This window comes from Nannobrachium achirus (genome assembly GCF_963921795.1).
Source record: "Nannobrachium achirus genome assembly, chromosome: 22".
Lineage (NCBI taxonomy): Eukaryota > Metazoa > Chordata > Actinopteri > Myctophiformes > Myctophidae > Nannobrachium > Nannobrachium achirus.
Window position 1 is genome coordinate 51,004,258 of NC_137829.1, and position 12,500 is coordinate 51,016,757.

The 12,500-nt window shown below is 42.3% G+C and overlaps 1 protein-coding gene across 1 annotated transcript in view; it reads left to right on the plus strand.

Annotated features, from left to right (window-relative positions):
- The window catches only part of LOC308307677 (contactin-associated protein-like 5), a gene marked incomplete at both ends in the record, with an annotated part of 201,373 nt that overhangs the window by 1,032 nt on the left and 187,841 nt on the right, over window positions 1-12,500 (plus strand). The window lies entirely within an intron of this gene.

The following is a 12,500-nucleotide window of genomic DNA, read 5'->3' on the forward strand; positions in this document are numbered from 1 at the left end:
CCTCAACCCATGCAGAACAGTTAAAGGTACAACCCCCCTACCTACCTACCTACCTACCTACCTACCTGCCTACCTACCTACCTACCTACCTACCTACCCACCCACCTACCTACCTACCTACCTACCTACCTACCCACCCACCTACCTACCTACCTACCTACCTACCTACCAGTGTTGTTTTTTACAGCAAATTTTGATTTAGTTTTAGTCATAGTCTTTTGAATAAAATGTCATTTGGTTTTAGTCTTAATTTTGTCACCTGAAAAGCATTAGTTTTAGTCTAATTTTAGTCGACTAAATGTCATAAGATTTTAGGTGACTAAGTCTACAGTTGATTTAGTCGACTAAAATGTATTTTGGCAGGCCTTGATGGCATCGTAATGACTGATTTTCCCCTTTTTGTGTGCTGAAAATAGCAGATCTACAAGCTCGGCTATTTTCAGCACGCAACACCTGAGAGCAACCAAACATAAAATGACTCTCTTCTCCACTAGTCCCTCCCTAACGTTTTAGTCTAGTTTTTATTTTGTTGACGAAATTGTCAATATATTTAGTCTTTGTTTTTTAGTCACCACAGCTTAGTTTTTGTTTAGTTTTTATTTAGTTTCCGTCAGAGAAAAAAACACAGTCGACAAACATTTTTCGTCATAGTTTTAGTCGACAAAATCAACACTGCTACCTACCTACCTACCTACCTACCCTGTTATATTATAGCCACAGTTGTCAGTTGTGTACTGTACATGTATTATACATTGGATCCATTGCTCTGAACAAGAGCCTGTCTTCATAATGTTAAATAATGTAGTTATCTTTGCCTTGACTTGCACCACTCATCCAGGCAGTGACAGTATAATGCTGCCGTTTCCTTTTTGTTTTTGCCTTGCTTTGTTATCATTTGACAGCAAAGAAATCACTCACACCATTTTAAAACTGTAAGCACTTTTCCTACATTGAAACTTACAGCCTTACTTACTCATTTAGTTGGCTAATGGTGATTATTTATTATATAGTTGTATTAATTTGTGGCAACATGGCACCTGTCTACACAGTACACACATAACAACACGATGTGTTTTTATAACCACTTGAACCTTGCAGAGTCCATAAATAGCAGATATAGAAGTGCTTGCAATGTGTTCTGAGCTTGTAGATCAGCTATTGTTGGCAAAGAAATGGTGTAGAGAGGAACAAGTGCAGTTGCATCTATTTTTGGAAGGGTTAAAAACAGGTGACTATCAACATGATATCATGACAAGGCAATCATATGTTCTCAAAGAGAAGAATAAGCTTCTCTTCTGGGCGGTCCCTGGCATAAAACCTTTTCATTAACCCATTTAGGGCCTAGAATTATTGAATGCTTTAACCAGTGAAAAATAGCAGATATACAAGCTCACAGCGCGGCACAGAGTGCCGCGCTGCGAGCTTGTAGATCTGCTATTTTTGAAAAAGTCGCGAACATGTGTGCACATCTTTGAATATGTGTATTTTCAAAGCGAACGTTTGTAACTCAAATTTTGCTTCTGGGTGGTCCCTGGAACTAAATATTTTGAGATGGGGGTCCGTGGCCAAATAAATATAATTTTGGGGGTCCTTCAAATGAAAAGGTTTGAGCACCACTGACATAGTAGTCTCTCAAGAACAGACTAACTGAGCTCCATTTAAGTGAAAGGGTCCTTTTCTTTGACGATGGCTGGCCAGATTGCTGACATAGAAACATAGAGTTTTTCAAAAAATCTTAGATTCAAAAGACACTTATAGAATCGGGTCAAAATTCTAATTTTCATGATTTTTCAAAAATAGCAGATCTACAAGCTCGCAGCGCGGCACTCGGTGCCGCGCTGTGAGCTTGTATATCTGCTATTTTTTCAATAGTTAAAGCATAAAATAATGATACGCAATAATAGTGTACCCGTTCTGAATGGGGGTGATCCATGGGCCAAATACACATACATTTGGGGGGGATCAGTTTGAGAACCAACTGAATGACATCATCCCTGGATCTTTTGGGGGCTGAGGTGAGGTGGGTGAGGTGGATTAGGGGTGGGCGATATGGAGAAATACAATATCACAATATTTTCCCAAAGCTGTATCACGATACACGATTTTATCACAATTCTTTTTCACGTTGGTTTTTATGGTTATTTTTCAAGTTACTTGACAAAAAAACTAGACTCTCTGGGTTCCTTTTGGGAGGTCTAAATAGAACTTTACAAGTATGTAACTCTGACAGTATACAAATGAAACCAAATGGACCCTTACGGGTCCATTTGGTTTCATTTGTATACTGTCAGAGTTAAGTGGAGACCTTGACATTTTACATTTTGAGAACTACTGATTTAGACCAAAATGCAGGTTTAAATTGAATCTCTGTATTAACGATTAAACAGGATTTTTTTACAAGGCTCCCTCAATTGTATCACGATATATACGATACCTCTGAAAAGGCATATCGTGGAGACATTGTATCATCTCAACGATAATTATCACCATATGATGATGATGATGGGTGTGTGTTCTCCTCTCCGGGGGGTGACCACGACACCGGGGCCTGGTGATGGGGGGGAGGAGGTGGAGGAGGTGTGGCGGTTTATGCCGGGGTGACGTAAGGCAGTGGTTCTCAACCTTTCCAGGCCGCGACCCCCAAAATAATCAAGAGTTGAGGCACTACATTTTGTATAACACAGTTCTATTGTGAAAAGAGCAGATCTACGTTGCGAGGCATTGTGAGCATGTAGATCGGCTATTTCCACAATTTCTGTCTCTGATATTTGACAACTTCTTTAATCTGTCATTTCAGAGGCATTAAAAAGTCCTTCAATTGTCACTTTAGAAATGTGCATAAACCCTTAAACCTTATGTCGGTCTGTTTACTGTTGAGTGACAAAACAATGTTGCACATTAAGTTAATCGTAATCTGGGGACCCCCACCAAATTATTTGGCGACCCCCCTCCCGACCCCCAGTTTGAGAACCACTGATGTAAGACCGTGGAGCAGAGCCATAAACTGACAGCTGCATTACTCATTTATGACATTCTGGTGGTTCTCAGATGTATCCAGTGATCACAATTGACATGCTTGCACTCGGATGAAATGGAAAGATGCCTCCTCGGAGGACAAGCCAAACAAGCGTTCTCATATTTACCTTTGAGAAACACAAGGAGGTGGTAGGGGGGGGGCATCCATACTGCATGTATGGATCCATCATGACCCGGTTTTTCGTGGCCCTTTGTGTGTCAGGTGACACAAATAATGGCAGCCCACATCCTCCCCCCCCTCCCTCTCCGCCAGAGCTTTCTATGAGGCCCCCACGTTGCACTCGTAGTCCTTTCTTCTACAAAGACACAACAAGAGGTATTTTTCCGCTCTCTTTGGTCCCCCGCCGGCGATCGTGCGGATGTGCCCTTTTCGCTTTTTTTTTTTCCTTCTTTCCAGCGAGCCAGCCATTGATGTCGTACAGTACATTATCATGCCCTTTAAGAGCCGGGAATGATTGACAGAGCCACAGCTATATTCACAACAGCGCAGGGCTCTGGTGGAACCAGAGGGGATTATAGGGCTCTCCATATTATTTCAACTGGATTGTATAATTTAAGGCCAAAGTGAAGTTGCCTTTTTTTTTTTTTTTCTGGCGGGGGAGTGGAAGTATTTCTTTCTTTCTTTCTTTCTTTCTTTCTTTCTTTCTTTCTTTCTAAGCAAGAGGCGAACATTGTGAAAATAACCGATCTACATGCTCACAACGCCTCGCGTTTGTAGATCTGCTATTTGCACAATATCTATCTGCGGAACCGATCGTCACATTAAATGCAATACCTACAATTCCAAGTGCTTGTCAGAGTGGGGGTCCCCAGTTAAAATATGTTTATTTTGGGGGTCGTGGCCTAAAAAGGTTTGAGAACCATTGACAACTCATTCTTATGACTTCCTATCTAGCCAAGCTTCATAAACTATATATTTTTTAATAAAGCATGATATGAAGTATGATTTCTTTCTTTCTTTCTTTCCTTCTCTCTTTCTTTCTTTCTTTCTTTCTTTCTTTCTTTCTTTCTTTCTTTCTTTCTTTCTTTCTTTCTTTCTTTCTTTCTTCCTTCCTTCCTTTCTTTCTTTCTTTCTTTCTTTCTTTCTTTCTTTCTTTCTTTCTTGGACAGTCTCAGATACGACCCTCTTCACCAGGGCCTCTGTGGGAGAAACATCGCTCTACTTTCAGTAGATTCTGCCAAGCATCCATCTTTTATAACTCAGAACCTGTCATGTGGGGTGGGGTGGGGGGTGGGGTGGGGGGAGCACAGGGTGCCATGGCACCTACAGTAAATGCAGCGCGTTGTTTTTATGTAATTTTCATGCAACCCTATTGGCTCAGTGAGCAGATATTTCACAGCCCATTATGCCGGCTTGAAGGCACTCAGGAGTCCGATAGGCTGTGCGTTGCAGTGGCTTCCATCCTCCACCATCACTACGCGGCACCACACACACTCCAGATGACAGCATGCTTCTGTTCGTCGCAGGTGTGTGTGTGTGTGGGGGTATGTGTGTGTGTGTGTGTGTGTGTGTGTGTGGGGGGGGGGCTGCAGGAGCTCACATTCTCTTGGCTAATTAACCCTCAAAGACCTGGAACCCGAGTCGCGTTAGATTTTCACCACGTTAACCATTATTTTATGCTATTGAAAAACAGCAGAAACAGCTAAAACAGCGCGGCACCACGCTGCGAGCTTGTAGATCTGCTATTTTTTGAAAAATCGCGAAAATGTGAGCACGTCTTCGAATATCTTTGACCCCATCTTTGACTCGACATCTAAATCCTTCCTCTAAATCAGCTGTTCTCAAACTTTTTCCTGTCAAGGACCCCCAAAATTATGAAAATTATGTAAAATGTTGACCCTGTGAATGATTGGTTTATGATTGATTAAGTAAAAAAAAAAAATAATAATACAGGTATTTGGCCGCGGACCCCCATCTCAAAATATGTTGTTCCAGGGACCACCTGGAAGCAAATAGTTGAGTTACAAATGTTCGCTTTTAAATAGATATATTCAAAGACTCGCAAAAGAGGAATCGTGATTTAAAAAAAAATAGCAGATCTACAAGCTCACAGCGCGGCACTCGGTGCCGCGCTGTGAGCTTGTATATCTGCTATTTTTCAATAGTTAAAGCATTAAGTAATTCCAGCCCTAAATGGCTTAATGTAACGCATGGCTCTAAAGGAACTCCTACTGCTGTATATACATATAATATATACTGTATATATTCATGAAAGCCTGATGAATTTATCAAGAGATAAATGAGGCAGAACACCAGCAGCGTGATGGTACTTGTATGTGTTACTCACCCCCCCCCCAGCCCCCCTCCTCCCTATAGCCATACTGAACACTCACTCCTCCACAGAGATAAAAAGCAGCCAGACTAGATGTATGTGTGTGTGTGTATAGGGTCCAATTACCTGGAGGCATTCCTGGTTCCACAAACACCTCACACACACCTCACACACAATGGCAGTGAGGATGGGACTGCCACGTGTGAGTACACTGTCGACGCTTGAGATTACTGTCAAGAGGGGGGAATTATCGTCATATTACATAAATTATGTATGGTATTAAGGTGTTATTGTTCAAATGATGGTCGTTTTGACTATTTTGTCTGGCATCGTGTCTCAGAGATTAAATACGTGTGTATACGGCTTTTGCCTCGATTATGCTCGATGCAATATATATATATTTTTTATAGTGAAAATAGCACATCAACAAGCTGGAATAGCAACGCATTGTGAGCTTGTAGATCGGACATTTCTGCTATATTTCTGTATGCCACCAACCATTTTACAACAAAGTATAATACAGGGTTAAAGTGATTAATCAGACTAATCGAATTAGTTTTTTTTTCTTTTTTCTTTTTTCTTTTTATGCCTTTATTGATAGGACAGTAGACAGGAAATGGGGGGAGAGATGGGGATCGGGAATCGAACCGGCGCCGCCGCCAGGCATCCATGCCTATGTGGCAATGCCTAAGTGGTATGCGCCTGGACCATTAGTTGATTTAATAATCATATAAATTAGAATGTAATCGCTTCTCGAATCTCGATTATTCGGTTAAACATCGGTTACTGGTTCAAAATATCGGTTTCAATGTATGTTTTCGGTTAATTGTCATATTTGGAGTTAATTGTCCAGCCCTGATGGTAGATAAAGATGCAGATTGACAGTAGGTGTTATTATTGACTCTTTTGCACGGGACAAACAGGAGTCTTGCTGGTGAGACTTAAGTTGTTATCCAAGAGGGGCACCTGTCATGGTGGAGGGGACAGCAGCCACAACCACAAATAAATCACAGCCAGCAGCACTCCAATAGTCATGCTGATTGCGATTGATTTTCTCTCTGTCTTGTTCCGGTCTCATTCAAGCAGATCGCAGCCCGCTCCCCTAAGACTTCAATTACTGCAGCATTAATTGAATGAGTCACAGGTTCATCGCTCTCATGTTTGTTTGTTTTTCTTTAGTTTTAGTCTAGTTAGTTTTTTACCCCCCCTTTCCTTCCTTCTCGTTCTTGAGTGCCGAGCAGACAACAGATGTTTCAGTCACCCTCTCTCGTCTTTGTCTTCTGGGAAGCGTGTGTGCCTCATCATCCTCTCCATGGCGAGGGGAGCGTGGGAAACCACAAGGGGTCCCAACCAAGGTGTTGATTGCATTAGAGTTATTTGATTGGACAAGCTGTCGCTGGCAAAACCCCGCGCTCTCTTAAGCGATGTGCTAGAATAGTTTTGGGTGCCGAAGACCCAGATGTCCCCCGTTAACATTTTGTCACTGACTTTGAAAAAGGGGGAAGAGATAAACTTTGGAAATCAGATCTCCCGCGGTGCAACTATTCTACCGGGTTAACCCATTCAGAACGGGACGGGTACACAGTATTGTGTATCATTATTTTATGCTTTAACTATTGAAAAATAGCAGATATACAAGCAGCGGTGCCGTGCTGCGAGCTTGTAGATCTGCTATTTTTGAAAAATCGTGAAAATTAGAATTCTATAAGTGTCTTTTGAATCCTTCTAAATGTTTTTGAAAAACCTATGTTTCTATGTCAGCAATCTGGCCAGCCATTGTCAAAGAAAAGGTCCTTTTCACTTAACTGGAGCTCAGTTAGTCTGTTCTTGAGAGACTACTATGTCAGTGGTGCTCAAACTTTTTCATGTGAAGGACCCCCAAAATGATATGTATTTGGCCACGGACCCCCATCTCAAAATATTTAGTTTCAGGGACCCCACAGGAACCAAATTTGAGTTACAAGCGTTCGCTTTGAAAATACATATATTCAAAGATTTGCACACATTTTCACGACTTTTTCAAAAAAATAGCAGATCTACAAGCTCGCAGCGCGGCACTCGGTGCCGCGCTGCGAGCTTGTATATCTGCTATTTTTCACTGGTTAAAGCATTCAATAATTCTAGGCCCTAAATGGGTTAAAGACATTTCTAATGCAGCCTCACCAGGCTCCACTGAATGATGGCTCTGTGATCCCCCCCCCCCCTACTGACAAACATCTTGCCACGGTTATGAATGATACATGGATATTACGAGTGACACCGCGAGGAGATATTTATTCACGTTCACACTGTCATCTTTTGTTGTTTCTTTGTTCTGTTCCTTTGGCTTGCTTGCGGTGCGGTGCCAGTGACGTATGCCAGTTCCCAAGGTGTGTTCTATGGATGGTGACACCGCTAAATGCGTACAGTGGTAGCGTAACACGATATCAGACTTCTGGGATGTTTTGAATAGTACGGCACGGGGAAGATGGAGCTGCTAATTACCTAATTGTTGTGTCAGAGAGCTTCCATAACGCTCTACACACACCGGTAATAACACGGAAATAAAAACACAACAAAAACACGGGAGAGAAAGGAGACAAAAAAAAATAAAACGATGGATACATGATATAAGGCTATTTAGAGCAATAATTTCTACTTGGTCTCTTGGGACGGGAAAAAAATCTATTTTGATGAATGTGGCGCCAGTGGAGGCCTCCCCATTTCCAATTGCATTGCTCACACACTAATGCCTGTACCCATTCCGGATCTATTGAGTGCAATGAATATGCTTCAAATAGCAGCGTAGTCCGTAAGTTTCATCCTCCTATTTATTTCTGGTGTTACTGGCAACGGGGGTTTTAACGGATTACACAAACACCCACTTTCTATTGACTTGGACCAATAAGACAAGACCAATATGCAGCGAGGGATTGCATGTGTCTGTGATGAAAAACAGCAAACATAAATGCAGTTTATTTATTTTTCCTCCACACGTTGTCGGCGCACAAAAATAGACAAATTGCACAGGGGAACATGGAAGCTGCCCGCCTCCACCTCAAAGACCTGTAATTGCGTGGCTCTGTTCCTGTTTTGTTCACACTATCCCACGGAGGAGGTTCAAACAAAGACGATATAATGCCATTTTCAGAAGATCAATGTTGGTGCTCTCGAGCATATACCTTTTGTTTGATTCAAGTAAATAGGCACACCGGTGGGAACAAAATCCTTACGGGTACATTTGGTTCCATTTGTATTAACCCTGCAAGGCCCAGCGTTGCTTTTTGGCAACATTCTTTAAATCATTAAAAAAAAAAAAAAAAGATTAGTTTTCCTGTTCTTTTTTACATTAACATCACCATTAAATCCTATTATTTAGTATTACAATGCCATTGGCCAGGATATTTGCATATAAATACCCCCCACAGGGGCTGATATTCACACCTCCCAGAGAAGTTGAAATTCCAGCGTCTGGACGAACAACATCTCACTTTTTAACTGAAGCTATTCCTCACAGAAACAGTAGTAAAATGCCTGTAATATATTTTTTCGTGATCATTAGAATGTCTAGAACATGTACATATGTTATTATTGTGAAAAATATCCCCAAAATGCAAATTAGAGCATGATTTATGATTTATGATTTATGGCTATAAAACCTTACAAAAACATAATTATTTTTTTAACATTACATTTTCCTGTGATTAGGACTCCTACAACACCATCTGATTTTTTTTTTTTTTTTTTGGCCAGCAGAAATTAATTTGTGTCTTGCAGGGTTAAGCTCCAGTTGAATTAACACAGGAGGAGTTGTACTCTGGATGTGCTCAGTAAAACAGTACACGAGCAAATGATTTAGCATTGAACGTTTTAGATCAGCTCCTGGAGGATGTTTAGCACTCCGGCCAAACACATCTATTATCACTCTTCGCTGTGCAGTTTGGTTTAGTAGCCTCGCTCGTTCAACCTGTTGCAACCAATCCCAGGCCGGTCGTTATCTCTCCCCGTTAGAACCACGGAGGCCACCCATTAAAAAAAAGCCGTAGTGTTAATTTTACTGGTGCAGCCCACCGGTGGTGACATCGCCGCGGCAGGTATTTAAATGTGTAGTGGCTCGTCGCGTGACATTTTCCGCGGTCGGACCGAGGGGACGGCCATATCCCAGGCACCATCTGGGGCTGCTGGAATGCTGGAGCTTAATCTGTGATTTGCTGCCAATGGGATTCTCTCTCCCAGTCTCTCTCTCTCTCTCCCTGTCTCTCTCTCTCTCTCTCTCTCTCTCTCTCTCTCTCTCTCTCTCTCTCTCTCTCTCTCTCTCTCTCTCCCTGTCCTCCCAGTCTTAGTATATTCAGAGGAGGCTAATCAGCTTCTAACCTCTGGGTCCTCTGTGGACAGACACAGCGCTGGGCTAATGACAGCTAGGTTCACCGCCGGGCTATCTGCCGCGCCGTGAGACAGATCGTACCGTGAAGCCGCCAACAAAGAACATTTGAATACAAATTAGTTCCACAAATGAAACCAAAATCGTGTTCCAACCCCAAAAAAAAAGCACGACTGAAGGTTGAGAGATTATGTCTGGGCAGACGAAATGCCCGGAACGGGGGCTGCCTGTGGCTGCGAGCGAACAAGCATGCAGGTCTTATTATAATAAAGGCCATAGCATTCATTACACAACAGAGCACTGCGCATCGATTTCCCTGCTGATGACTCTGGACTGTAGGTCGTTTGGTCATTTGCTTCGATAAATCACAGTTGTTGTTGTTGATTTTTTTCTTTTTTTTTTTTTTTTTTTACCTGTAAGGGCATTTGTATTCTTTCAAAACGCCAGCCATATGCCCATATATAACCATGTCAGCCCAAAGAGCATTGAGTTGTCCAGGCAGCCGGATAATGACCCCTCAACCATTCACGTGAATTATTCCTACAGCAGTGTGTGAAGAAGAGTCACTGGCCATGACTGGAATTTAGATTTTTCAACCCAAATGATATCCATATACAGTACATCGTCAATGTCGGGCAGAAACCTTGTATCTCCAAGTTTCAAATTTGTACATTTTTTCGCAAAGTAAAGCCCTGCTTCACCATACTAGGCTGTTGACACAAAAGTAGTGAAAACAGCCGATCTACAAGTACACAGCGCCTCGCGGTGCGAGGCGTTGTGTGCTTGTAGATCGGCTGTTTTCACTAGTTTAAATCATTTTTAAAATGATAAATACAAAACAAACGGTATTTGGGCATACAAGGTTTCCACCCGACAACTATGATATATAAGCTTCTGCTGTCATACTCGGGCAGAATCCTCAGATCTACAGATTTCAACTTGTTGTATTTTCTTCATTCATGAAGGCACTGCTTCATCATACATGAGTGTCACACAGAAGTATAGAATAGCCGATCTAGCCTAAAAACTCACAATGGTGATGGGCTTATAGATCACTTTTTTCTGGCGGGGAAGGAATGGTTTTGGACATACAAGCTTTCCACCCAACAGAGACAATATTATAGACAATATTTCAATTTGATTCATGGGTGCAAAGCATGCTTTTGGTGCGATGGGAGATGGACTTTTGGTGCGATCTTTTGTAGGACAGAATGGACTACACACTAATAGCCGCTACAACAGGGGTGGGCAACTTTGATGATGGCAAGGGCCATTATATTTCCACCTTCACTCCAGAGGGCCACATTGCACACATTACATCCTACTTTGTCATTCTACTATCTCATACAAAAGAAGCAAAAATAGCAGATCTACAAGCTCAAAACGCATCGCATCTTTAATTGGAATCCTGAAATGTAAAATTTAGATTTAATTTGAAACACATTTAGTTTTATACTCATGTTAACCTTATGAACTTAAATACAAATACATTAGACAAAAAAATACTACTATACTGTCATTAAGCTACTAATATAGACTGACGGAATTAAACCAGGTCATGTTTGGAATTGTAACAGCTGAAATCAATAACATATCAGTATTCCGGTATTAACCTGCGGGCCGCTTTAAGCGAAGGTGGGGGCCGCATGTGGCCCCCCGGGCCGCCTGTTGCCCATGTATGCTCTACAGTGTCAACGTTGGCCTCTCAGTCGTACGCCGGACCCCGTCAGAGTCTCTGTGCTGTGTTTATCCAGTTCCTCTCTCTCCCATCGGAGGTCTTGTTGGAAACCAAGTGCTACAGTAAGCCAGGCAGTGTTTCTCAATCACTCGTATTGACCTGAGCTTCCTCGAATTCAGCCTGCGTCTGGGGCTAATTGTCAACCGATACCCGTAGCGTTTAGCAGCGCTGCGCGACTGGAGGTACAGGCCGTGGTACAGAGCAGCTGGCCGTGCCCAGCCTCCACAGTCTATTAATCCATGCTAGGTATCGTATGAGGGCCTTGTCGATACCACCTGGAGGTCTGGAGCCATCCTGTTACTGCACAGTATCATTACACACCCTGGGAGATTGTTGACACCAGAGCCCCCGCAACCCTGGCCAGTTGTTTAGGAGTCCTTAGACCACAGATTACCCCACGTTTTGACCGATATTTTTGTCAAAAGACTGTGGTTCTATTTGAAAAAAAAAAAAAAAAAATGATTTTTTAGTTAACTTAATCCCTTTGCACACAGGTGCGTTTATCCGCACGGATAAAACGGAAAATTACATTTTTTATTTTTTTTTAAGATTTGTTTTTGGGCTTTTTTAGGCCTTTATTTGATAGGACAGTAGACTGAGAGGAAATGGGGAGAGAGATGGGGAATGGCATTTTGGCAAAGGTCGTCCGGATCGGGAATCGAACCGGCGACGAACCTAGTATGCGGTATGCGCCTTGACCACCAGGCCAGCGGGCGCCCCCACAATTTCATTTTTTTAAAAGAAAACAATATTTCTCTACGACCTCATGCACACCGGATCCGAATTAGACATGCGACGAGTGGCTGCGGCCGTGCGAACCCAGTTCGATTTGTGCGTCTTGTCGCATGCGGTAAAAAAAACTCATCACTCCTTTTATGACTCCTTTTGGGATCCGCAGCGCCGATTCCCTACAGCATTGCACACCAAATCCAATGCGTTTTATTCATGCAGCAAACGAAAAAAACGCAAATGTCCTGTGTGCAAAGGGCTTTATAAGCATTCAAATAAACATAAATAACTCTTTGATAGTGAACTGAATTCAAATCTACAATCTCAGGTGTTGCAATGTTACATTCTGAAATGTTTGGGGAAG